This window comes from Ambystoma mexicanum, chromosome 11 (genome assembly GCF_040938575.1).
Source record: "Ambystoma mexicanum isolate Mex_15411 chromosome 11, UKY_AmexF1_1, whole genome shotgun sequence".
Taxonomy (NCBI): domain Eukaryota; kingdom Metazoa; phylum Chordata; class Amphibia; order Caudata; family Ambystomatidae; genus Ambystoma; species Ambystoma mexicanum.
This window is the reverse complement of record NC_090934.1, coordinates 889154958-889178871: the sequence shown is the minus strand read 5'-3', so window position 1 is coordinate 889178871 and position 23914 is coordinate 889154958. Positions and strand designations below refer to the sequence as shown.

At 63.4% G+C, this 23914-nt stretch overlaps 1 protein-coding gene across 1 annotated transcript in view; it reads left to right on the top strand.

Annotated features, from left to right (window-relative positions):
• The window catches only part of LOC138503894 (mucin-5B-like), a 1431798-nt gene that overhangs the window by 1003623 nt on the left and 404261 nt on the right, over positions 1-23914 (top strand). The window lies entirely within an intron of this gene.

The window sequence follows — 23914 nt, the reverse complement described above, 5'->3', positions numbered from 1 at the left end:
ATGTCACATCTGCCAATCAGCCTTCCACATACCGCTGTCACATGCATCCATGTTGCATCACTGTTGCACCCTTGTCAAATACACACACATGCACATGTACACAGTGCTGATACATGCAGCCGAAAACAACATACATGCGTGACATCACGGACATGTCTACTTACATACACATTCATTCAAACATGTGTGCCCACACAACTGCATTTGGCATGCAAGCCTACACACACAAGCACCATCCATGTCTCACACATTACAGCCCTCGCATGTGTCAGCCCCACGGCCCTGTACACCCCCAGCCATACTCGACCCCATACAAACAGATGTGCAACCTGCACACTACCGAATAATCACCACACGCACTGCTCACAATCAGGATGCATGTACACTCACCGCTCGACTCCAGACGGGTCTGCTTCTCTAGGACCTGGACGTGGAGCGCTGGGGATATGCGTTCCAGGACCCTCATCTGTTCTTCCGACAAGTTGCCCCGGCACCCCTTGGCATCCGCTGCCTTCAAGAGGCGCCGGGCCTTGTTCAGGGTCCTGGACCTGAAGTCCTCCCAGCGCTTCCTGACATGTTGTAAGTCGCGGACTGCCACCCCCTCCGCGTTGATGGCAGTCACGATGTCAGTCCAGATCCGAGTCCGTCCTTCCTTGTCGGCGCGGGAACTTCCCAAGAGGGCATCATACTGCCCCAGGACTTGCTCCACCAGGACACCAACTTTGGTGGCACTGAAGCTGGTGCCCCTCTGTCTCTCTGGCCGGGGGTTGTCAGTGGTCACAGATGATGTTTGCCCCGACATGACAACCCCAGAGGCAGGAGTGGGTGGGCAACTGGGTCCTGGGGCTGGGCTGTGGAGCGATGGAATCCCAGTCGGGAGTCTTCGGTTCCAGCAGGGGTGGTCACAGCAACAGCACCCCTGGCTGATGTGCAGGCAGCAATTGGCAGTGCACGTGGGCAGCAGGCAGTCAGGCAGCAGCAGATGACAGGTGGGAGCGTGCTCGGGGCTCTGGGGGGCAGTAGTTCGGCCTTCTGGGCAGGAGCGTGGTCTTCCGTGTGTATACGCGTGGCCAGCTTGATACGGAGTGATTTGGCACGTGAAAAATCTGCACGTCAGCGTGTAATTTGAGGAAAGGCCCTTAGCGCGTAAGCGCGTCTGCACGCATACGCATTTTCATTGGACAGAAGGCCCCTCAAGCGCAAGGGCCACTGTGACGTGACGCGTACAGACGTGCATGCGCATTTCAGCGCGCGTGAAAAAATGCACGTCCGCGTGTAATACGAGGAAAGGGCCATGCGCGTATGCACGGCAGCATGCATATGCGATGTCATTGGACCAAAGGCCCTTAGCGCGTAAAGGCGTCGTCAGCGTATGCGCGTCTATGAAGTCACGTGCATGTAGAATTAGGCACACGTTTCAAAATGTTGCGTGTTAAAAAAATGAAAGACACGTCCGAGTGTCAAAGAGTGTAATTGGTGGGAATGGGCCTAGCGTGTACACGCGGCAGTGACAAAGCGTGTAATTGGTGGAAATGGCCCTAGCGCGTACATGCCGCGTAAGTGACGCTGGACGTGTGGGCCTGTATAAATGGTACGTGTAGAACACCATTTCCTTGTACGTGCTTTTCGTGGAGAGCGAGTGGGTGAATTCTGTACTTCTTGTCGTTTCACACGCGATTTACTTCACGGCGTTTCAAGTTCGTATTCCCTGTTACCTCTGACAGCTTTTTCTCTTTTTTCTCTTTTACTGGTTTACCTGGGCCTGTTCCCTCAAACCGTGTTCCCTTCTACTGTTGCCCTGTCTCCTCAGACAGCGTACAAATCTTCTTTTGGCGGGGGTGTTGCCAACCAAACGCACTCCTTTTTCACACTCTTTTACCTGGCAGACGGTGAGTCACGCACGTATCTAACATCTGTGCTTGCCCCGTGTGTTGCCTACCCCTTCAGAGGTCATTCTAGGCTGCGTGTGACACGCATACGTTCATTCTTGTGTTACTGGGTGCCACAGCGTAGTGCAGGTTTTTCTTTCTGCACACGTGGTCTAGGAGGGGTTGCGTGCAAGTCATCTCCCTTTTTTGGGGCTCCTGTGCGTAGCGTGACCCGTCATCTTTCCCCAGGGGTTACATTCAGCCTTGCTAGAGCACTAGGGTACAATTACCATCTGGTACCCAACCCCTTTGACCCCCAATTGCCCAGGACAATAGTTTACAGCCACTCCCATACGCACATTAACATCAGTGCCATGGCTGGGAAGCGAGGATTCCGTAAGGGTGGCAAAGGTGGAAGAGCCACAAGTGGTGGCCGTGGTGGATCCGGTAGGGGACGTGGTCGTTACTTGCAGGGTGAGCCTGTCCCCCCATGTGTGGAGGACCAGTCAAGGGCACCCATAATCCCCCCCTCTCCCCCTCCCGTTGAGGCTGATGTGGCTGACACCATCCATGCTCAGCCCTTGTTGGACAAGCCCATTGTGGCACCAGACCTGGCTGACTCCATGGCTGACTTCCAGGTCAGCAGGCCTATGACACGTGCGCTGGTGCACGTTGATGTCATCATGCCACGTGCATCTGGGGCAGCAAGGTCATCTGCTGCCCCAAGTAGGCAGGGCAGAGAGGCTGCAGGGGCAGCTGCGGCTCCATCCACCCCAGCTCTCACACACCCAGCCAGGACAGTGTCGGTCCTAGTCCATCCTGCTGACATTCCCCCTGACACCATTACACTTGAGCCAATGCCTGCACCAACTCCCATGCTGAGTGTGCAATCCCACACTCCTGATACAGAGTCCACCAGGGCTCCTGCCCCTAGTGTCCAGAGCGGCGCAGGACACTCAGGATCACCACCACCTTCCAAGCGGAAGAGGAAGAGTGCTCGTCCGGCACAGGCTGATGCCCCAGACACGGCTACACAGTCCGGCTCGTCGAGGAAGCCCAGCTTCACGGATGACGAACTGAATGCACTTGTCGAGTATGTGTCCGCACATGATAACGAGATGGTCATTGTTGCAGGATCCAAGACCACACCTGCACAACGCCAGGCACACTGGCAGACCTTTGCGGACATCGTAAGTGCCCTTGGAATCGTGAGGCGCACAGCCAATGATTGCTATAAGCGCTGGAATGACCTAAAGCGCAGGGCAAAGAGTAAGCTGGCCTCAAGTCATGCCGCAACTCTAGTGACTGGAGGTGGGTCTCTAGTAGTAGACATGGAACTCACTCCACATGAGTCAGTCGCTGGGACCTACGTCACGGAGGAACAGATCCAAGGCGTGGGAGATCTGCCTGATTACAAGGCATTGTCCGGTGAGTGCACATGCATGTGTGTGTCATCCATGTGCATGGTGTGTGTGTGAGGGCTTCTGTTTGTGTGCCAGGTGAGAGTGTGTGCGCCTGAGTCGTATGGGTCAGCCATGTGCTTCATGCAATACATCCTGCGCAGCTGCATTTGGCCATAGCAGTATCCCTTCTGCCAACAGTAGACATCGAGCCCAACTGCACGCCAGTTGCCCTTGAAGTGTCACCTTGCCACAACATTGTTGCTTATTTTTCACTGTTCATTCAGCCAGATTGTTTGCATTCCACCACTTTTACTAGGCATTTCGCAGTCCTCTAGTCACATGTCTGACATGGCTATGGTAAAGTGGAGTGACTTTGTTACCTGGATATCATTTGTTCACACATGTCCCTGTGCAATTGGACCATTTTGGACTGGCAGCTCCAGGTGAAAAATCTGACCTGTTTGAATTAGAAAAGCTATTACATGCGGGAACTGGATTGAATGAATAGGTGCTGCCCTCCTCTCCATCTTCACTCAATAGCAATGGTACATGCCATCTGTGTGATGGCATGTGTGTTTCACCCGGCAATCACAGGCCAATGTGTGATGCCACTGCCAGGCAGCATGCAGAAAATGTGTTCATCTTCCATCTTGGTGTCATCAATGTGTGCCATTTGCCTCCCCTTCATACGCAGTGAGGGTGCATGCATGGGAGGGTTTTAGTCATGTGGGACATGTGTCAATCAAGTACTGGTTCTCTTGCTTCTCAGCCCTCATTGTGTGCCATGGTGCTAATGCCTGTTTCCATGTCTTTGTTTTTATGTCTTTGCAGGGGAAGACGCACCTGATACTTCTGGGGTTGTGGAGATGGTTCAGACCCAGGAGGGGTCCGAGGGCTGACCAACCACCAGTGAAGGACGTGGTGTGGTGGTGGGTGAGAACCCACAAGTGCTGCAGGTCGTGCTCTCAAGGGGTGTCTCTGGCTGCACCTCCCCCGAGCTGTACTCAGGTGTTTATTCGGATGATGAGACCTACGTGCCGTCGCAGGTGAGTGTTCCAGGGAGGGATTCTGTTCTGTCCCACCCACCTGCACCAGGGTCAGAACCCTCAATGGGGATGTCAGTGTTGGCAGCTACGCCTTTGGTGGTTACGGATGCAGGGTCACACTCCGCGACATCTGATCCTGTTCCTGGGCCAGCAGATCAGAGGGGGAATGCAGTCCTGCAGCCTCAGGCAGTGCCAGCACAGCAAGGCGCAGTTCGCCTTGCCCCAGACAGGTGTGGTGCCCGCCGACGTGGAGGCCGTACGCCACCTGGCAATACCGCATGGGAGCAATCCATTTACGGTATGGCAACCCAACAGGCAGCATCATCCGAGATGATGGCTCAGGCCATGGATAGGGTGGCCACTTCCATTGTCCCCCCTGAAAGGCTGATGGAGCGACTACAGCAGGCAACCAACTCCATCTGCCAGTCACACAGGGAGGACATGTTGGCGTCCAACAGGGACAGGCGGGCGGCACTGGCGACTCTGCAGGAGGCCATCTCCATAGAGTCCCAGGGCCACAGGGAAGCCCTGAGGCAGGAGCTCCTTCACCTCAGGACGACTCTTGTTGAGCTTGAGGCTTCAACACACCAAAGGCCAGAACAGCAGCTGGAGCGTCTCACCCGTACGCTCTCAGCTGAGATGCAGGCAACGAGGGCGGAGGTCCGGGCATCCCGTGAGTTGTTGCATGGGGACCTCCGCACACTCATCTTCCAGAACCAGACCTACCACACCCGCATGCTTGCAGCCATGGAGGAGCAGACTAGGGCCTTGCGTGGGCTGCCTCCCATAGTGCAACCACCTCCGGATGCAGCTGCACAGGGAGATAATAGCGACAGCAGTGATACTCCCACAATAGGGTAGCCGTGTGGGCCATGAGCCCATGGAGGTGTTTTTTTTTCCCAGGATCCACACAGGTGGGTTTTGGTGTGCACCCTGTCCTCGGACCTCCTGGGTGGCCTCCCCAACCCCCCGGGCCCATCAATGGCCATTTTTTATTTTTTTTTATTTTTATTTTTATTTTTCCGAATTATTTTGGGAAAATTTGTTGCCTTCCGTGGTTCCTGTGGGCATACGCTGCATTGTGGCTGGGCACATGCAGGCTTGTCATGTATTTGGTTCAGATGCTTGGGTTTGAGTCACACACACCCCTCCTGCTTCCCGTTTCCATGGGCTTGCAAAGGGTGTGCCCAAGTGACATTGACGTACATGGTGACATTGGACTCCCACTACATGTGTGGGTAGTCTAGTCAATACTGTGTATACATTCCTAGTGCATATTGCTGTTGTGTTGTACACTGCATGTTTCATTGATGTGTAACTCATCATCTGTGTCTACCTCCCAATTTGCAGGTCCCTTCCTCATGTCTACACAAGGCCCTCTAGTTTGGAGATGGGGTCCATGTTGGCAGCAGTGCACCTACAACTCTACATGGCGCCAACACTGCACAGTTGGTAGTAGTGGGAGTGCAGGCATTTCCAGGTGGTGAGACTACTAATTTATTACATTTGTGATGTCATGTTAATGGTAGTACCTGCTCAAGTTTGTTGTTGGTCCTGCATTACTGTGAGCATTTCAGGTGTTGCAAGTTTCAATTAGGGACACTGTACATTGTGACACTAGTGTCATGTTGTGGGGATTACTTTGTTTACCTGCAAATAGCATGACATGGCACGGTGTGTCGTGTGGCGGTGCTGGGGATGGGTTGGCTGACATGGCACTGTCCTCTTGTTGCATTTTGCAAGTGGGTATTCATTTTAGCTGCTTGAATGTGTTTCTTCACAAAACTGCATTGGTGGTGTCTGTGTGGGTAGGGATGCACACATTGTAACACTGCCAGGTGAACAATCTCAGGCTGATATGGTTTTCACGGTTGATTCTCCAGACATTCAGGATCAGTGTCAGGTTGAGTCATCATTGATTGTCAGATGGAATGTGCCAGGGCAGTGTGCACTCCACAGGGGTGTGATTTCTATGTGAAGTAATTAGCCACTAGCTGTGTACGGGCTGCCTCCCCCCGTGCCCTTTCCCCTCCCATGCGCAGCGGCTGTGCATGTGGTTGGGGATGTGGGGCCATCACCATGTCCACGGCCAGGCCCCGGCGTGTTGCAACGTTGTGCAGGACACATGCTGCCACTATGATCCTGCACACTACTGGGGGAGCGTACAACAGCTGCCCGCCAGAACGGTCAAGGGAGCGAAAGCGTGACTTTAGCACTCCGAATGTCCGCTCCACTATGCCCCGGGTTGTAATGTGGGCTGTGTTATATCTTACCTGGGGTGGAATGCTGGGGTTCCATATTGGCGTCATCATGTGGGGGCTGAGAGGGTAGGCACTGTCCCCTGTGGAGGTGGTGATTGGTATCATTGGTGGGGTTGTGACCTTGCTCAGTATCTGACATGCATGCATGTGCAGTGGCATTCATACTCACCAAGCAGCCATGTATCGCCATGCCGCCCAGCTTCTAGGTCCCGGCTTAGGGTGGACATTCGGTAAATGAAGCTGTCGTGGGTGGAGCCGGGATAGTTGGCATATACTGAGGTGATGATTCCCTTGGCATTACATACTACCTGCACGTTGATGGAATGCCAGTGCTTGCGGTTCCTATAGATGTGCTCTGATGCCCTGGGGGGACGTAGAGCCACATAGGTGCAGTCGATGGCACCTAGCACTTTGGGGAATCGTGCTACACCGTAAAAATCCAGGGCGGCAGCATGCCTTTCTGCAGGTGTTCTGGGCAGGTATATGTGCCTGCGGACTGATGGGCGTGCAGTGATGATGTTCAAGACCTGGTGTAGGCAGCGTGACTGGGTGGCCTGTGATACCCCACCCACTATGGCACTTGTCCGCTGAAATGATCCAGTGGCTAAGAAGTGCAGTACATTGAGGTCCTTCTCCAGGGGGCTGAGTGCTTGGGAGCACAGGGTGGGTGATGTGAGGTCATCCTCCCACTCACTCACCAGGTCCAGTATTATGTGTGGTGGAAACCTGTACCTCCCATACACCTGGTCATCAGGCATCCCGAAAAGGCTGGTTCTGGGTGTGAATATTCTGGCCCTGACTATCCTCCTCCTCCTCCTTTGGTAGCCCACGCCCACTGCTGCTAGGAACGGTATGTTCATCCTGGGTCTGAGCTTGTTATTTTGTTAGCGCGCAAATTTATGCGTTGCGCGTGTTGTAGGCGAGCGTGTGGCCCGCGCACCCCTGAAATCCAGTACCCAGTCCAATAGCGTGTGGAAATTCCCGCGCACCCCGGGATACAGGTGCGCTGACGTACTTGCGTGTGTAAGTGCCCGCGCACCCCTGATATACACGTACATAGGCCAATCGCGTGTACGCGCACTTTTGTCCAATTACACGCGATGACACTCTGACGTGCTGTCCAATTACACGCGATGACACTCTGACGTGCAGTCTTTCCACGTGTGCTCTGTCATCACGTGCTGTGTGGGAAACACCCATGCGGGTCACGTCACAGACGCGCTTACGCGCTGAGGGCCTTTGGTCCAAAAGAATCGCGTATGCGTGCTGACGCGCTTACGCGCTAAGGGCCTTTCCTCGAATTTCACGCTGACGTGCAGGATTTTCACGTGCCAAATCACTCTGTATCAAGCTGGCCACGTGAAAACACACGGAAGACCACGCTCCTGCCCAGAAGGCCGAATTACTGCCCCCCAGTGCCCCGAGCAGCCTCCCACGTGCCATCTGCTGCTGCCTGCCTGCCTGCCTGTGTGCTGCCACCGTGCCCTGCCATTTGGTGCCTGCACATCAGCCATATGCAGGGGTCCAGTTGCTGTGTCCACCCCTGCTGGAACTGAAGACTCCCGACTGGGATTACATCACTCCACAGCCCAGCCCCAGGGCCCAGTTGCCCACCCACACCTGCCTCTGGGGTTGCCATGTCGGGCACTTCCACATCTGGCACCAGTGGCAACCCCAGGCCAGAGGGGCAGAGGGGCACCAGCTTCACTGCCACCGAAGTTGGTGTCCTGGTGGAGCATGTCCTGGGGCAGTATGATGCCCTCTTTGGATCGTCCCGCGCCAGCAAGGAAGGACGGGAGAGGATCTGGGCTGACTGTGTGGTTGCCATCAACGCGGAGGGGGTGGCAACCCGCGACGTCCAGAAGATCAAGAAGCGCTGGGAGGACTTGAGGTCCAGGACCCTCGTGAAGGCCCGGCGCCTCGTGGAGGGGGACCCGGGCCGCATGAGTTCCATCCAGATGAGGGTCCTGGAACGCGTACGCCCAGCGCTCCACGCCCAGATCCTTGAGAGGGAGACCCGTCTGGAGTTGAGCGGTAAGTGACCAAGCATTGCTGTGTGAGACAGGGCATGTTGCGGTGTGCTGGTTGTCTGATACTTGCCTGTATGTGTGACATAGGCCATGTATGCATGTATGTGTGCAGGGACATCATGGTAATGCATGTGCGACCAGTGATGTGTGAACCACATGGTTGTTGCATGTGTTTAAATGCCACATGGGGAGCCCTATGCAGATTTTAGACATGAGAGCATGCCAGTCTCTGTTCCTGGACATGGGTGGGGGTGAGGGATGGGTGCTGATGGCAGGTACATATATGGTAGCCATGTCTGTGTGCCTGACCTGCGTGTCTGTGTCTTGTGCATGCCATGGATGCATGACACATGTGTGTGACAATGCACAGATTCACTGATGCAGCCTAGTTACCCTTGTATCCGCTGTGTTTGGGGTGCATGGGGCCAGATGGATGTGACTGAGGTGAAGTGTGTGCATGTGATAGGCATGACCCATGATGCATGAGAGTTCCATATCATTGTATGTTTCAAGAGTCCATTGGACATGTATGGAAATGTCCATGGCATGCACCATGCCTGTTACTGTGTGTGTTTTGCCTGGACTGACCCATGTGTTGTGGAGGGACATGATGGAAGTGTACTTTGACAGTGGTACTCATCTGCTATTGCTTCCTGTCTAGGGGACCATTGTACAGTACCCTGATGCTTGTGTTCTTTGTCTCCCTCTACGCAGCGGCTAGTGAAGAAGAGGGCGGAGACGGCGCTGTGGAGCAAGGCGGCGGGGATGCCCCCGCGGCTGCAGCGGAAGTGGTTGGTGAGCCCCCACAGGGGCCTGCTACGGTGGAAGACGGTGAGGAGCCATCCAGGTTGGTGGTTTCCACAGAGGAGGAGGAGGCCGCCACAGGGGCACACATGGGGCCTGGTGGGGGCATCCCTGCTGGTGCAAGTGGTGCAGTCCAGGGCCAGGGGCAGGAAGCAGCACAGGTCAACGTGGAGGGGCCTGTGCATGTCGCTGTCCCTGACCCTGTGAGTGCACCACCATGCACCAGCAGGGTTGCCCCGTCCCAGGCCCGTCCGCAGGTAGAGGGGATGTCCATGTCACCTGACTCCCCTCCACCTGCGGACGAGGGGACCCGTGTCCGTATGGAGTAGGTCCTGATTGGGGTTGCGATGCGCGCGGGTGCAATTCGTGATGACGTGCGTGCTTCCCGGGAGGAGCACGCACATCATCACGAAGAGCACCATGCCAACGTGGCCCAATTGGGATCTTCCATGTTCGGGGGTTTCCTGCATGTCTCGGCCAATCTGGCGGCCCTCTCCTCCTCTGTGGAGGCTATACGCCAGTCGTTCTCCTTGCCGTCTTCCGGCCCAGATGCCACCAGGGCCCCCTGTGGACCTGCCCTGACCTATGCAGCCAGCTCGGTGGGGATCCCATCCCTGCCACAGTCGGGAGTCGGAGGTCAAGCAGGGGTGGACACCACAGCAACTGTACCCCAGCAGATGGAGGATGTGCCGGCATCATCAGGCAGGGCACGTGCACGACGGCGTCGGTGGATTCCATCAGCCTGGATGCCGTCGTGCTGGCAGAGGCAGTTGCGTCGGAGGCAGCAGCAGAGTCAACGTGGGAGGCATCATGGCTCGGGGCCTTCAACATCGGAGGGGCAGGCATCGGCCGGAGGGCAGGAGGACCCAGGACAGGAAGTGTCTTCCGTGTGGCTGCGGTTGGGCCAGCAGATAGGTGCGGAGCGGCGGCGGGCGGAAGAGGAGCGGCTCACGATGGTCAGGGCGGAGAACTCCATGCGGAGGGCCCTGAGGCGGGCCGAGTGCCTCGAGGCAATCCGCAGGGGGTTGGAGGAGCAGATGGCGTCGTCCCTGCGGACCCTCAGGGCCATGAGTTTGATGATGCCCTGGCCCGGAACACTACAGAGTGAGCCGCTGGACTTTCCCGCCGACTTTGTATATAGTTCTTTAGTTTTAGGTTTCCTTTGTTTATTCTTATGATTTGGAGTCGACAGACACAGCTCCACTTTTTGTATATAGTTGCTTTTTTGTTAGGGTTTTTAGTAGGTTTCCTTTGTTCAGTTGGGCTCATGGACCCTTGGATATTGTGTACATAGTTCTTCATTGGATTGTTTTATTTTTTAATTTTATTTTTTCTTCTCCATGGAGCAATGGTGTTTGGATTTTATTTTTTTTCTGTCGGATTGATTTCATTTTTAATGTGACTTTGAAGTACATTTTTTTGGATTTTGTGTTTTTCATTTTTTGGGACGGACATGCACCTTTTCTTTTTTTCATTGGCATTGTAGTTTGTTTCATTTCATTTGCATTCATATTTTTTAAATACATTTTTGTTTTCATACTTCACTGTGTGGTATCATCTCATTGGTTTCATGCATGTCATGTTGGGTGTTTTCAAATTCATTTGCAACCATTGTGTGTGACAGACATGGGTTCATTTGCTTTATGTACGTTGGGGGTGTAACATGTAATTTTCATTTCCATGTGGGTGAATGGGTTACTTGGTAGGGCCTTTTGGCTGTGGAGGCTGACCATTACGCACATGGTTGGTGATTGTGAGGACCTGGGTGCAGGGGGACATGAGTGGGGGCCTGGTGGAGGCTGCCCCTGGTGGCTGGGTGGTGGGGGTGGTGGGAGACATGAGTGGGGGCCTGGTGGAGGCTGCCCTTGGTGGCTGGGTGGTGGGGGTGGTGGGAGACATGAGTGGGGGCCTGGTGAAGGCTGCCCCTGGTGGCTGGGTGGTGGGGTGGTGGGAGACATGAGTGGGGGCCTGGTGGAGGAGGCCCCTGGTGGCTGGGGGGTGGGGGTGGTGGGAGACATGAGTGGGGGCCTGGTGGAGGCTGCCCCTGCACTGCTGGGGGGTGGGGGTGGTGGGAGACATGAGTGGGGGCCTGGTGGGGGCTACCCATCGTGGCTGGGGGGGTGGGGGTGGTGGGAGACATGAGTGGGTGCCTTGTGGAGGCTGCCCCTGGTGGCGGGGGGGGTTGGGGGTCATAGGGGCCATGAGTGGGGGCCTGGTGGAGGGTGCCCCTGCATGCTGGGGGGTGGGGGTGCAGGGGGACATGAGTGGGGGCCTGGTGGAGGGTGCCGCTGCACTGCTGGGGGGTGGGGGTGATAGGGGACATGATTGGGGGCCTGGTGGGGGCTGCCCATGGTGGCTGGGGGGTGGGGGTGGTGGGAGACATGGGTGGGGGCCTGGTGGAGGGTGCCCCTGGTGGCTGGGTGGTGGGGGTGGTGGGAGACATGAGTGGGGGCCTGGTGGAGGCTGCCCCTGGTGGCTGGGGGGTGGGGGTGGTGGGAGACATGAGTGGGGGCCTGGTGGAGGCTGCCCCTGGTGGCTGGGTGGTGGGGGTGGTGGGAGACATGAGTGGGGGCCTGGTGGAGGCTGCCCCTGGTGGCTGGGGGGTGGGGGTGGTGGGAGACATGAGTGGGGGCCTGGTGGAGGCTGCCCCTGCACTGCTGGGGGGTGGGGGTGGTGGGAGACATGAGTGGGGGCCTGGTGGAGGGTGCCCCTGCACTGCTGGGGGGTGGGGGTGGTGGGAGACATGAGTGGGAGCCTGGTGGGGGCTGCCCATGGTGGCTGGGGGGTGGGGGTGGTTGGGAGACATGAGTGGGGGCCTGGTGGATGGTGCCCCTGGTGGCTGGGGGGTGGGGGGGTGGGAGACATGAGTGGGGGCCTGGTGGGGGCTGCCCATGGTGGCTGGGGGGTGGGGGTGGCCAGGGGACACGAGTGGGGGCCTGGTGGGGGCTGCCCATGGTGGCTGGGGGGTGGGGGTGGTTGGAGACATGGGTGGGGGCCTGGTGGTGGTTGCCCCTGGTGGCTGGGTGGTGGGGGTGGTGGGAGACATGAGTGGGGGCCTGGTGGAGGCTGCCCCTGGTGGCTGGGGGGTGGGGGTGGTGGGAGACATGAGTGGGGGCCTGGTGGAGGCTGCCCCTGCACTGCTGGGGGGTGGGGGTGGTGGGAGACATGAGTGGGGGCCTGGTGGAGGGTGCCCCTGCACTGCTGGGGGGTGGGGGTGGTGGGAGACATGAGTGGGGGCCTGGTGGGGGCTGCCCATGGTGGCTGGGGGGTGGGGGTGGGTGGGAGACATGAGTGGGGGCCTGGTGGGGGCTGCCCATGGTGGCTGGGGGGTGGGGGTGATAGGGGACATGATTGGGGGCCTGGTGGGGGCTGCCCATGGTGGCTGGGGGGTGGGGGTGGCAGGGGGACATGAGTGGGGGCCTGGTGGAGGCTGCCCCTGCACTGCTGGGGGGTGGGGGTGGTGGGAGACATGAGTGGGTGCCTGGTGGAGGCTGCCCCTGGTGGCGGGGGGGTGGGGGTGATAGGGGCCATGAGTGGGGGCCTGGTGGAGGGTGCCCCTGGATGCTGGGGGGTGGGGGTGATAGGGGCCATGAGTGGGGGCCTGGTGGAGGGTGCCCCTGCACTGCTGGGAGGTGGGGGTGATAGGGGACATGATTGGGGGCCTGGTGGGGGCTGCCCATGGTGGCTGGGGGGTGGGGGTGGCAGGGGGACATGAGTGGGGGCCTGGTGGGGGCTGCCCATCGTGGCTGGGGGGTGGGGGTGGTGGGAGACATGAGTGGGGGCCTGGTGGAGGGTGCCCCTGCACTGCTGGGGGGTGGGGGTGGTGGGAGACATGGTTGGGGGCCTGGTGGAGGGTGCCCCTGGTGGCTGGGTGGTGGGGGTGGTGGGAGACATGAGTGGGGGCCTGGTGGGGGCTGCCCATGGTGGCTGGGGGGTGGGGGTGGCCGGGGGACACGAGTGGGGGCCTGGTGGGGGCTGCCCATCGTGGCTGGGGGGTGGGGGTGGTGGGAGACATGAGTGGGGGCCTGGTGGAGGGTGCCCCTGGTGGCTGGGTGGTGGGGGTGGTTGGGAGATATGAGTGGGGGCCTGGTGGATGGTGCCCCTGGTGGCTGGGGGGTGGGAGGGTGGGAGACATGAGTGGGGGCCTGGTGGGGGCTGCCCATGGTGGCTGGGGGGTGGGGGTGGCCGGGGGACACGAGTGGGGGCCTGGTGGGGGCTGCCCATGGTGGCTGGGGGGTGGGGGTGGTGGGAGACATGGGTGGGGGCCTGGTGGTGGGTGCCCCTGGTGGCTGGGTGGTGGGGGTGGTGGGAGACATGAGTGGGGGCCTGGTGGAGGCTGCCCCTGGTGGCTGGGGGGTGGGGGTGTTGGGAGACATGAGTGGGGGCCTCGTGGAGGCTGCCCCTGCACTGCTGGGGGGTGGGGGTGGTGGGAGACATGAGTGGGGGCCTGGTGGAGGGTGCCCCTGCACTGCTGGGGGGTGGGGGTGGTGGGAGACATGAGTGGGGGCCTGGTGGGGGCTGCCCATGGTGGCTGGGGGGTGGGGGTGGGTGGGAGACATGAGTGGGGGCCTGGTGGGGGCTGCCCATGGTGGCTGGGGGGTGGGGGTGATAGGGGACATGATTGGGGGCCTGGTGGGGGCTGCCCATGGTGGCTGGGGGGTGGGGGTGGCAGGGGGACATGAGTGGGGGCCTGGTGGAGGCTGCCCCTGGTGGCTGGGGGGTGGGAGACATGAGTGGGGGCCTGGTGGAGGCTGGCCCTGCACTGCTGGGGGGTGGGGGTGGTGGGAGACATGAGTGGGTGCCTGGTGGAGGCTGCCCCTGGTGGCGGGGGGGTGGGGGTGATAGGGGCCATGAGTGGGGGCCTGGTGGAGGGTGCCCCTGGATGCTGGGGGGTGGGGGTGCAGGGGGACATGAGTGGGGGCCTGGTGGAGGGTGCCCCTGCACTGCTGGGGGGTGGGGGTGATAGGGGACATGATTGGGGGCCTGGTGGGGGCTGCCCATGGTGGCTGGGGGGTGGGGGTGGCAGGGGGACATGAGTGGGGGCCTGTTGTGGGCTGCCCATCGTGGCTGGGGGGTGGGGGTGGTGGGAGACATGAGTGGGGGCCTGGTCGAGGGTGCCCCTGCACTGCTGGGGGGTGGGGGTGGTGGGAGACATGGTTGGGGGCCTGGTGGAGGGTGCCCCTGGTGGCTGGGTGGTGGGGGTGGTGGGAGACATGAGTGGGGGCCTGGTGGGGGCTGCCCATGGTGGCTGGGGGGTGGGGGTGGGTGGGAGACATGAGTGGGGGCCTGGTGGAGGGTGCCCCTGGTGGCTGGGGGGTGGGGGTGGGTGGGAGACATGAGTGGGGGCCTGGTGGGGGCTGCCCATGGTGGCTGGGGGGTGGGGGTGGCAGGGGGACATGAGTGGGGGCCTGGTGGGGGCTGCCCATGGTGGCTGGGGGGTGGGGGTGGTGGGAGACATGGGTGGGGGCCTGGTGGAGGGTGCCCCTGGTGGCTGGGTGGTGGGGGTGGTGGGAGACATGAGTGGGGCCTGGTGGAGGCTGCCCCTGGTGGCTGGGGGGTGGGGGTGGTGGGAGACATGAGTGGGGGCCTAGTGGAGGCTGCCCCTGGTGGCTGGGTGGTGGGGGTGGTGGGAGACATGAGTGGGGGCCTGGTGGAGGCTGCCCCTGGTGGCTGGGGGGTGGGGGTGGTGGGAGACATGAGTGGGGGCCTGGTGGAGGCTGCCCCTGCACTGCTGGGGGGTGGGGGTGGTGGGAGACATGAGTGGGTCCTGGTGGAGGGTGCCCCTGCACTGCTGGGGGGTGGGGGTGGTGGGAGACATGAGTGGGGGCCTGGTGGGGGCTGCCCATGGTGGCTGGGGGGTGGGGGTGGGTGGGAGACATGAGTGGGGGCCTGGTGGGGGCTGCACATGGTGGCTGGGGGGGGTGGGGGTGGTGGGAGACATGAGTGGGTGCCTTGTGGAGGCTGCCCCTGGTGGCGGGGGGGTGGGGTCATAGGGGCCATGAGTGGGGGCCTGGTGGAGGGTGCCCCTGCATGCTGGGGGGTGGGGGTGCAGGGGGACATGAGTGGGGGCCTGGTGGAGGGTGCCGCTGCACTGCTGGGGGGTGGGGGTGATAGGGGACATGATTGGGGGCCTGGTGGGGGCTGCCCATGGTGGCTGGGGGGTGGGGGTGGTGGGAGACATGGGTGGGGGCCTGGTGGAGGGTGCCCCTGGTTGCTGGGGTGTGGGGGTGGTGGGAGACATGAGTGGGGGCCTGGTGGAGGCTGCCCCTGGTGGCTGGGGGGTGGGGGTGGTGGGAGACATGAGTGGGGGCCTGGTGGAGGCTGCCCCTGGTGGCTGGGTGGTGGGGGTGGTGGGAGACATGAGTGGGGGCCTGGTGGAGGCTGCCCCTGGTGGCTGGGGGGTGGGGGTGGTGGGAGACATGAGTGGGGGCCTGGTGGAGGCTGCCCCTGCACTGCTGGGGGGTGGGGGTGGTGGGAGACATGAGTGGGGGCCTGGTGGAGGGTGCCCCTGCACTGCTGGGGGGTGGGGGTGGTGGGAGACATGAGTGGGGGCCTGGTGGGGGCTGCCCATGGTGGCTGGGGGGTGGGGGTGGTTGGGAGACATGAGTGGGGGCCTGGTGGATGGTGCCCCTGGTGGCTGGGGGGTGGGGGGGTGGGAGACATGAGTGGGGGCCTGGTGGGGGCTGCCCATGGTGGCTGGGGGGTGGGGGTGGCCAGGGGACACGAGTGGGGGCCTGGTGGGGGCTGCCCATGGTGGCTGGGGGGTGGGGGTGGTTGGAGACATGGGTGGGGGCCTGGTGGTGGTTGCCCCTGGTGGCTGGGTGGTGGGGGTGGTGGGAGACATGAGTGGGGGCCTGGTGGAGGCTGCCCCTGCACTGCTGGGGGGTGGGGGTCGTGGGAGACATGAGTGGGTCCTGGTGGAGGGTGCCCCTGCACTGCTGGGGGGTGGGGGTGGTGGGAGACATGAGTGGGGGCCTGGTGGGGGCTGCCCATGGTGGCTGGGGGGTGGGGGTGGGTGGGAGACATGAGTGGGGGCCTGGTGGGGGCTGCCCATGGTGGCTGGGGGGGTGGGGGTGGTGGGAGACATGAGTGGGTGCCTTGTGGAGGCTGCCCCTGGTGGCGGGGGGGGTGGGGGTCATAGGGGCCATGAGTGGGGGCCTGGTGGAGGGTGCCCCTGCATGCTGGGGGGTGGGGGTGCAGGGGGACATGAGTGGGGGCCTGGTGGAGGGTGCCGCTGCACTGCTGGGGGGTGGGGGTGATAGGGGACATGATTGGGGGCCTGGTGGGGGCTGCCCATGGTGGCTGGGGGGTGGGGGTGGTGGGAGACATGGGTGGGGGCCTGGTGGAGGGTGCCCCTGGTTGCTGGGTGGTGGGGGTGGTGGGAGACATGAGTGGGGGCCTGGTGGAGGCTGCCCCTGGTGGCTGGGGGGTGGGGGTGGTGGGAGACATGAGTGGGGGCCTGGTGGAGGCTGCCCCTGGTGGCTGGGTGGTGGGGGTGGTGGGAGACATGAGTGGGGGCCTGGTGGAGGCTGCCCCTGGTGGCTGGGGGGTGGGGGTGGTGGGAGACATGAGTGGGGGCCTGGTGGAGGCTGCCCCTGCACTGCTGGGGGGTGGGGGTGGTGGGAGACATGAGTGGGGGCCTGGTGGAGGGTGCCCCTGCACTGCTGGGGGGTGGGGGTGGTGGGAGACATGAGTGGGGGCCTGGTGGGGGCTGCCCATGGTGGCTGGGGGGTGGGGGTGGTTGGGAGACATGAGTGGGGGCCTGGTGGATGGTGCCCCTGGTGGCTGGGGGGTGGGGGGGTGGGAGACATGAGTGGGGGCCTGGTGGGGGCTGCCCATGGTGGCTGGGGGGTGGGGGTGGCCAGGGGACACGAGTGGGGGCCTGGTGGGGGCTGCCCATGGTGGCTGGGGGGTGGGGGTGATTGGAGACATGGGTGGGGGCCTGGTGGTGGTTGCCCCTGGTGGCTGGGTGGTGGGGGTGGTGGGAGACATGAGTGGGGGCCTGGTGGAGGCTGCCCCTGGTGGCTGGGGGGTGGGGGTGGTGGGAGACATGAGTGGGGGCCTGGTGGAGGCTGCCCCTGCACTGCTGGGGGGTGGGGGTGGTGGGAGACATGAGTGGGGGCCTGGTGGAGGGTGCCCCTGCACTGCTGGGGGGTGGGGGTGGTGGGAGACATGAGTGGGGGCCTGGTGGGGGCTGCCCATGGTGGCTGGGGGGTGGGGGTGGGTGGGAGACATGTGTGGGGGCCTGGTGGGGGCTGCCCATGGTGGCTGGGGGGTGGGGGTGATAGGGGACATGATTGGGGGCCTGGTGGGGGCTGCCCATGGTGGCTGGGGGGTGGGGGTGGCAGGGGGACATGAGTGGGGGCCTGGTGGAGGCTGCCCCTGCACTGCTGGGGGGTGGGGGTGGTGGGAGACATGAGTGGGTGCATGGTGGAGGCTGCCCCTGGTGGCGGGGGGGTGGGGGTGATAGGGGCCATGAGTGGGGGCCTGGTGGAGGGTGCCCCTGGATGCTGGGGGGTGGGGGTGATAGGGGCCATGAGTGAGGGCCTGGTGGAGGGTGCCCCTGCACTGCTGGGAGGTGGGGGTGATAGGGGACATGATTGGGGGCCTGGTGGGGGCTGCCCATGGTGGCTGGGGGGTGGGGGTGGCAGGGGGACATGAGTGGGGGCCTGGTGGGGGCTGCCCATCGTGGCTGGGGGGTGGGGGTGGTGGGAGACATGAGTGGGGGCCTGGTGGAGGGTGCCCCTGCACTGCTGGGGGGTGGGGGTGGTGGGAGACATGGTTGGGGGCCTGGTGGAGGGTGCCACTGGTGGCTGGGTGGTGGGGGTGGTGGGAGACATGAGTGGGGGCCTGGTGGGGGCTGCCCATGGTGGCTGGGGGGTGGGGGTGGCCGGGGGACACGAGTGGGGGCCTGGTGGGGGCTGCCCATCGTGGCTGGGGGGTGGGGGTGGTGGGAGACATGAGTGGGGGCCTGGTGGAGGGTGCCCCTGGTGGCTGGGTGGTGGGGGTGGTTGGGAGATATGAGTGGGGGCCTGGTGGATGGTGCCCCTGGTGGCTGGGGGGTGGGAGGGTGGGAGACATGAGTGGGGGCCTGGTGGGGGCTGCCCATGGTGGCTGGGGGGTGGGGGTGGCCGGGGGACACGAGTGGGGGCCTGGTGGGGGCTGCCCATGGTGGCTGGGGGGTGGGGGTGGTGGGAGACATGGGTGGGGGCCTGGTGGTGGGTGCCCCTGGTGGCTGGGTGGTGGGAGTGGTGGGAGACATGAGTGGGGGCCTGGTGGAGGCTGCCCCTGGTGGCTGGGGGGTGGGGGTGTTGGGAGACATGAGTGGGGGCCTGGTGGAGGCTGCCCCTGCACTGCTGGGGGGTGGGGGTGGTGGGAGACATGAGTGGGGGCCTGGTGGAGGGTGCCCCTGCACTGCTGGGGGGTGGGGGTGGTGGGAGACATGAGTGGGGGCCTGGTGGGGGCTGCCCATGGTGGCTGGGGGGTGGGGGTGGGTGGGAGACATGAGTGGGGGCCTGGTGGGGGCTGCCCATGGTGGCTGGGGGGTGGGGGTGATAGGGGACATGATTGGGGGCCTGGTGGGGGCTGCCCATGGTGGCTGGGGGGTGGGGGTGGCAGGGGGACATGAGTGGGGGCCTGGTGGAGGCTGCTCCTGGTGGCTGGGGGGTGGCAGACATGAGTGGGGGCCTGGTGGAGGCTGCCCCTGCACTGCTGGGGGGTGGGGGTGGTGGGAGACATGAGTGGGTGCCTGGTGGAGGCTGCCCCTGGTGGCGGGGGGGTGGGGGTGATAGGGGCCATGAGTGGGGGCCTGGTGGAGGGTGCCCCTGGATGCTGGGGGGTGGGGGTGCAGGGGGACATGAGTGGGGGCCTGGTGGAGGGTGCCCCTGCACTGCTGGGGGGTGGGGGTGATAGGGGACATGATTGGGGGCCTGGTGGGGGCTGCCCATGGTGGCTGGGGGGTGGGGGTGGCAGGGGGACATGAGTGGGGGCCTGTTGTGGGCTGCCCATCGTGGCTGGGGGGTGGGGGTGGTGGGAGACATGAGTGGGGCCTGGTCGAGGGTGCCCCTGCACTGCTGGGGGGTGGGGGTGGTGGGAGACATGGTTGGGGGCCTGGTGGAGGGTGCCCCTGGTGGCTGGGTGGTGGGGGTGGTGGGAGACATGAGTGGGGGCCTGGTGGGGGCTGCCCATGGTGGCTGGGGGGTGGGGGTGGGTGGGAGACATGAGTGGGGGCCTGGTGGAGGGTGCCCCTGGTGGCTGGGGGGTGGGGGTGGGTGGGAGACATGAGTGGGGGCCTGGTGGGGGATTGCCCATGGTGGCTGAGGGGTGGGGGTGGCAGGGGGACATGAGTGGGGGCCTGGTGGGGGCTGCCCATGGTGGCTGGGGGGTGGGGGTGGTGGGAGACATGGGTGGGGGCCTGGTGGAGGGTGCCCCTGGTGGCTGGGTGGTGGGGGTGGTGGGAGACATGAGTGGGGGCCTGGTGGAGGCTGCCCCTGGTGGCTGGGGGGTGGGGGTGGTGGGAGACATGAGTGGGGGCCTGGTGGAGGCTGCCCCTGGTGGCTGGGTGGTGGGGGTGGTGGGAGACGTGAGTGGGGGCCTGGTGGAGGCTGCCCCTGGTGGCTGGGGGGTGGGGGTGGTGGGAGACATGAGTGGGGGCCTGGTGGAGGCTGCCCCTGCACTGCTGGGGGGTGGGGGTGGTGGGAGACATGAGTGGGTCCTGGTGGAGGGTGCCCCTGCACTGCTGGGGGGTGGGGGTGGTGGGAGACATGAGTGGGGGCCTGGTGGGGGCTGCCCATGGTGGCTGGGGGGTGGGGGTGGGTGGGAGACATGAGTGGGGGCCTGGTGGGGGCTGCCCATGGTGGCTGGGGGGTGGGGGTGATAGGGGACATGATTGGGGGCCTGGTGGGGGCTGCCCATGGTGGCTGGGGGGTGGGGGTGGCAGGGGGACATGAGTGGGGGCCTGGTGGAGGCTGCCCCTGGTGGCTGGGGGGTGGGAGACATGAGTGGGGGCCTGGTGGAGGCTGCCCCTGCACTGCTGGGGGGTGGGGGTGGTGGGAGACATGAGTGGGTGCCTGGTGGAGGCTGCCCCTGGTGGCGGGGGGGTGGGGGTGATAGGGGCCATGAGTGGGGGCCTGGTGGAGGGTGCCCCTGGATGCTGGGGGGTGGGGGTGCAGGGGGACATGAGTGGGGGCCTGGTGGAGGGTGCCCCTGCACTGCTGGGGGGTGGGGGTGATAGGGGACATGATTGGGGGCCTGGTGGGGGCTGCCCATGGTGGCTGGGGGGTGGGGGTGGCAGGGGGACATGAGTGGGGGCCTGTTGTGGGCTGCCCATCGTGGCTGGGGGGTGGGGGTGGTGGGAGACATGAGTGGGGGCCTGGTCGAGGGTGCCCCTGCACTGCTGGGGCGTGGGGGTGGTGGGAGACATGGTTGGGGGCCTGGTGGAGGGTGCCCCTGGTGGCTGGGTGGTGGGGGTGGTGGGAGACATGAGTGGGGGCCTGGTGGGGGCTGCCCATGGTGGCTGGGGGGTGGGGGTGGGTGGGAGACATGAGTGGGGGCCTGGTGGAGGGTGCCCCTGGTGGCTGGGGGGTGGGGGTGGGTGGGAGACATGAGTGGGGGCCTGGTGGGGGCTGCCCATGGTGGCTGGGGGGTGGGGGTGGCAGGGGGACATGAGTGGGGGCCTGGTGGGGGCTGCCCATGGTGGCTGGGGGGTGGGGGTGGTGGGAGACATGGGTGGGGGCCTGGTGGAGGGTGCCCCTGGTGGCTGGGTGGTGGGGGTGGTGGGAGACATGAGTGGGGGCCTGGTGGAGGCTGCCCCTGGTGGCTGGGGGGTGGGGGTGGTGGGAGACATGAGTGGGGGCCTGGTGGAGGCTGCCCCTGGTGGCTGGGTGGTGGGGGTGGTGGGAGACATGAGTGGGGGCCTGGTGGAGGCTGCCCCTGGTGGCTGGGGGGTGGGGGTGGTGGGAGACATGAGTGGGTCCTGGTGGAGGGTGCCCCTGCACTGCTGGGGGGTGGGGGTGGTGGGAGACATGAGTGGGGGCCTGGTGGGGGCTGCCCATGGTGGCTGGGGGGTGGGGGTGGTTGGGAGACATGAGTGGGGGCCTGGTGGATGGTGCCCCTGGTGGCTGGGGGTGGGTGGGAGACATGAGTGGGGGCCTGGTGGGGGCTGCCCATGGTGGCTGGGGGGTGGGGGTGGCCGGGGGACACGAGTAGGGGCCTGGTGGGGGCTGCCCATGGTGGCTGGAGGGTGGGGGTGGTGGGAGACATGGGTGGGGGCCTGGTGGTTGGTGCCCCTGGTGGCTGGGGGGTGGGGGTGGTGGGAGACATGAGTGGGGGCCTGGTGGAGGCTGCCCCTGCACTGCTGGGGGGTGGGGGTGGTGGGAGACATGAGTGGGGGCCTGGTGGAGGGTGCCCCTGCACTGCTGGGGGGTGGGGGTGGTGGGAGACATGAGTGGGGGCCTGGTGGGGGCTGCCCATGGTGGCTGGGGGGTGGGGGTGGGTGGGAGACATGAGTGGGGGCCTGGTGGGGGCTGCCCATGGTGGCTGGGGGGTGGGGGTGGTGGGAGACATGAGTGGGGGCCTGGTGGAGGCTGCCCCTGCACTGCTGGGGGGTGGGGGTGGTGGGAGACATGAGTGGGTGCCTGGTGGAGGCTGCCCCTGGTGGGGGGGTGGTGGGGGTGATAGGGGCCATGTGTGGGGGCCTGGTGGAGGGTGCCCCTGGATGCTAGGGGGTGGGGGTGCAGGGGGACATGAGTGGGGGCCTGGTGGAGGGTGCCCCTGCACTGCTGGGGGGTGGGGGTGATAGGGGACATGATTGGGGGCCTGGTGGGGGCTGCCCATGGTGGCTGGGGGGTGGGGGTGGCATGGGGACATGAGTGGGGGCCTGGTGGGGGCTGCCCATCGTGGCTGGGGGGTGGGGGTGGTGGGAGACATGAGTGGGGGCCTGGTGGAGGGTGCCCCTGCACTGCTGGGGGGTGGGGGTGGTGGGAGACATGGTTGGGGGCCTGGTGGAGGGTGCCCCTGGTGGCTGGGTGGTGGGGGTGGTGGGAGACATGAGTGGGGGCCTGGTGGAGGCTGCCCCTGGTGGCTGGGGGGTGGGGGTGGTGGGAGACATGAGTGGGGGCCTGGTGGAGGCTGCCCCTGCACTGCTGGGGGGTGGGGGTGGTGGGAGACATGAGTGGGGGCCTGGTGGAGGGTGCCCCTGCACTGCTGGGGGGTGGGGGTGGTGGGAGACATGAGTGGGGGCCTGGTGGGGGCTGCCCATGGTGGCTGGGGGGTGGGGGTTTTTGGGAGACATGAGTGGGGGCCTGGTGGAGGGTGCCCCTGGTGGCTGGGGGGTGGGGGTGGGTGGGAGACATGAGTGGGGGCCTTGTGGGGGCTGCCCATGGTGGCTGGGGGGTGGGGGTGGCAGGGGGACATGAGTGGGGGCCTGGTGGAGGCTGCCCCTGGTGGCTGGGGGGTGGGGGTGGTGGGAGACATGAGTGGGGGCCTGGTGGAGGCTGCCCCTGCACTGCTGGGGGGTGGGGGTGGTGGGAGACATGAGTGGGGGCCTGGTGGAGGGTGCCCCTGCACTGCTGGGGGGTGGGGGTGGTGGGAGACATGAGTGGGGGCCTGGTGGGGGCTGCCCATGGTGGCTGGGGGGTGGGGGTGGGTGGGAGACATTAGTGGGGGCTGTTACGCTCACCTGACTCCCACGGAGGCGCTGGCCAGGATCGTGCTGCTGTGACCTCTTCTAAGGTGTTGCGCGGGGCTCAGAAGATGGACTGGACCGGACTCCCAACTCCTGCTTGTCCGGCTTGCAAAAGTATCCTTCTGTAGGAGAGAACAAGGGATTAACTGTCTGCGGGGAATGCTACCAGCCTCCCCCTTTCCCCTCTCACCCTCCTCGAAACCCTTCTGTGCTTCCCGTGGCGTCTCACCTTAGGGTCTTGAAGGGCGAGCTCTCCTTCCTGCTTCTGATGCAGGGGCGCGTTGGTATCCAGTTACTTCACTGGATTCTTGGTTTTATGAGAACCAAACTTGCTTGGCTTCCAGGTAAGTTCCTTGAAAGGTTCCCCTTTTGTCCTTGCATCAATATGCTAATGTCAATGTCTTTTTCCCCATAGGGGCCTGGGTACGGAATGCCGGGGAAAAGGCACCGACCCGAGATGCGAGGTGCAATCCCTGTAGAAATCAGGTAAGTCTTGATGAGCGTTTTTGGGTAATGTCTTTTCATTCGCTCATTGACGCTAATGTCTTTTTCCCCATAGGGGCCGGGGTCCGGAAACGCCTGGATGCGGCGCGGACCCGAAATGAAAAGGGAATGACCCAACAGGTAAGTCTTAACATGGAGGTTTAGGTTTCCTCATTCCCTTCTCTCTCTCACCTTTGCTCTTGTCTTTTTCTCCCTAGGCGTGGAAGCGTGGCTGCGAATCCGGGTGATCGCTGCTGAACATGGAGGCGCACTGTGAAGGTGAGTGGAATGCGGCGCTGCGGCGGTCGATGCAATGTGCTTTTAAATTAAGTGTC